Here is a 3,689-nt window from a genome sequence, read left to right on the forward strand (position 1 = left end):
GAGATCTGAACTTCTTTCATCTCATGGCTCCCCCATGTCTTATGCCTTTGGAGTGGTCTGATGATCCTATGCATATGACCAGTAGAAGGAGGAGAGAGATTGTGCAAAATGGCTAAAGTAGGTTTTTATGTGCCAGGTGTGGATGTGATACACGTCACTTCTGCCTACATTCCATTGGCCAGAATTCAGTCACATGGCCCCACCTAGCTGCAAAGGAGTCTGGGAAATAGGTTTTGGTAAGTACATAACAGTGTCTCTTGCCACAGGGATTTTATAAACTATATGATCAAATGTCTCTTCCAATCTATTTTATCTTCACTCCATTATGAGACAGGAATAGTCTTACCTTTCCAGAGGAGAAAATGGAAACAAAGAAAACTTCATCTCATGGCTCCAGCAGGGATAAAGAAGCCTGGCCTCTAATGTGCCCAGGAGCCAGCCCTTCTACCTTCCTGGCTGAGTGCCTGGGTACCTTCTCTAGTGACCTGCTCTGAGCTCCAGGGCAAGTTAGGACAGCCTCTTCTCAGAGGGAGACCTGCTTGGACATCTGGGATCCAGATGCTGCTGGCTTCCGTAATGGCTCTGAAAGGTATTGTACTTAAGCCCCCAAATCCTGCAAAGTCTGCATTTTGTCTCAGAGAGATCTTCTCTCCCCTTTTGCACTCTTTGAGGATTGAATTCTATAGAGCCAGTCTTCTTTGACAGCTGACAGGGAATTCTCAGTGGAGGACAGTTGATTTTGGAACAATGCCTGCTGTCAGTCCTATAAAGCCCAGTTTACTGACCTATGATGAAAAACCCATCTGCTTTTGAAGTTAGTCATTCGGAAGGGGTATTCTAAAGTTAAGCTGAGATGGTGCACAGAAAATAATGTGTTCATTTGTTTGATCATCCCATTCTCTGCCCTCTTTTTTGTGACTTTGTATACCATCCCAAGCAATGCATGTGGCTAGGATATCAAGACACAGTCAACAGGAAGTACCTTTTGCCTGCTCTCTGTGCATATCTTTTACTATTCCTCTGTCTTGGCATTTTATTTTTCATGAAAGTGATCCTAGAGAGGTTTGCCTCTCTTATGTGATCTCTTAACCATTAATATGAATAGCAACGTTAAGAGTTGAATAGATTCATACATGATCAGTTCATGATGGGCTTTTAGGGGAAACAAAAGTGCATTGCTTTACCTTTAACTTTCCAAGTTTGAGATAAAGAACTACCACAACTTTGACCTTTCTTTAAAATGTACTAGAGGCCTGGTGCATGAAATTTGTGCAGGGGGAGGCGGGTCCCCCCTCAGCCCAGCTTGCTCCCTCTCCAATTCGGGACCCCTTGGGTAAGCCAGCAGTCGGACATCCCTCTCACAATCCTGGACTGCTGGCTTCTAATCGCTCACCAGCCTGATTGCCCCTAACTGCCCCCTGCTGCCGGCCAGGTCATCCCCAACTACCCTCTGCCTTCCTGCCTGGTTGCTCCTAACTGCACCCTGCCCCCCGGCCTGGTAACCCCTTACTGCTCCCCATGCTGGCCTGGTCTCCCACAACTGCCCCCCACTGCTGACCTGGTCACTCCTAACTGCCCCCCCACCAGCCTGGTTGCCCCCAACTGCCACCAGCCTAATCACCCCTCATGGCCCCCCTGCAGGCCTGGTCGCCCCATGCAGCCAGCTGTTCAGTCATTTGGTCATCCCTCACTAACCCCCCTGCCAGCCTGGTCATCCCACTCAGCCTGCTTATTCAGTCGTTTGGTAATCCTTCACTAACCCCCTTGTCGGCCTGGTCACCCCATGCAGCCTGCTTGTTCAGTCATTTGGTCATCCCTCACTAACCCCCCTGCCAGCCTGGTCATCCCACTCAGCCTGCTTATTCAGTCGTTTGGTAATCCTTCACTAACCCCCTTGTCGGCCTGGTCACCCCATGCAGCCTGCTTGTTCAGTCATTTGGTCATCCCTCACAAACCCTGCTGCTGGCCTGGTCGTAGGCAGCCATCTTGTGAGGGTGTGAGGATTAATTTGCATATTACCTCTATATTGTATAGGATACTTTAGTCATAGGGAGTTCTATGATGGATGAGTTGTGTGCTGGCCCCAGAAGGGACTCTTTATGTTCACCATAGCTCTATTACTAATGATGCTTCACAAATAACTGTGAGGAAAGTAAATATGTATTATATTAACACACATATAAGGTCAATGAGGCTTAAAAATACATTTGCTTGAAGATTAGGGAACATGGCTCTCATGGGTTCATGTGAGCAGGATAAGAAAATCTGTGTTCCAGATTTTTGTCTCACTATTTCTGAATACTTATCTGTTCAGATTTGCTTCATCTGCACCATAATGGAGAAGGAAAAGATGTGCTTTTGGGGATACTTTCAGATGCAAGGAATAACATACCTGACCAAAATGGGATTTGCTTACTCACATACCCGAGGTCCTAGAGGTAGAGTGGTGCCAAGGTTGGTTAAATTAGTGGCACAAACACATGGTTTTTTGGCTCTGCAGTCCTCAGATGTACCTCCTGATAGCCACAAGATGGCTGTTGCAACTCCAGATATCACATCCTCATTCACATATGGCCAAATGCTGCGATGTCTTTCTCTTTTTAATCAGAGAGAAAGACCTTTCTTAGAATCCCCCAGAAGATTTCATTTGTATCTCATTGGCCTTAAGGGAGTCAGTTCTTATTAATATAATCATTGGCAAAGGGGAATGGAATTATCATAACTGGTTTAGGCCACTGGTTCAAAACTTTAGCATGAATCAGAATCTCCTGGGAGCCTTGTTAAAATGCAGATTGCAGTGTTCCATCACCAGAGTTTCTGATTTAGTATATTGGGATGGAGCCCAATAATTGACATTTCTAGTGTGTTGCAAGGTCATTTTACTGCTTGGTCTGGGGAACACTTTAAGGACTAATTGTGTAGATCTTACTTCTTCATGTTGTGGGGTGTGGGGAAATGTCACCTTTCTTGAATGAAGAATGGGGGTGAAGGCAACTGGGGGGAAATATCAGGACAAAGTCAGCAAAAAGAAAGCTTGTTAGGCAGGTAACCAGCCCTGTCCAACCCATGTTTTCCTGTATCTCTGTGCACATCTCTGTCTTCTGAATATATACCTACACTCTTTTGGTTTTCTTTAAGGACCATTGTATATTAGATGATTTTACTGAAATATTTTCATTAATTTGATTCCTATAGAACATCTTATTCCTTTGAGATTAACATAAATTCTAATTCCATCAATGTATACTATTTAAATTATGTAGAGCTTAAATTATTTATTTCACTATCTATCACCTTTTTTCTTCTCTGTAACATGTAGTTGGTCTTTGTGCTTGTTCAGTCATCCAGGTTTATTAGATCCATCTTAAGTTTTTCACAATCCTCCTTAGCTCTTAACAAACTAAACACTTTTGTGTCATCAGCAAATTTTTCCACACTGCTATTCACTTCATCCTCTAGGTCATTAACAAGTATATTGAGCTAAATCACTGGAACTACTAACTTGAACTTCAGGAATTAACAGCATCTTAAATGACTTACCAAGGGTGGCACGAGCCTTTGTTCAGTATATCAGTTTCTAATGTTTAAAAAAAAAGTCCAGGGAGTTCCAAAATGGTGGCTATATAAGTAGAAACTACACTGACACTCTCCCAGGACAAAACTGGAATTACAAATAAAATACAGAAAAG

This window comes from Myotis daubentonii, chromosome 1 (genome assembly GCF_963259705.1).
Source record: "Myotis daubentonii chromosome 1, mMyoDau2.1, whole genome shotgun sequence".
Taxonomy (NCBI): domain Eukaryota; kingdom Metazoa; phylum Chordata; class Mammalia; order Chiroptera; family Vespertilionidae; genus Myotis; species Myotis daubentonii.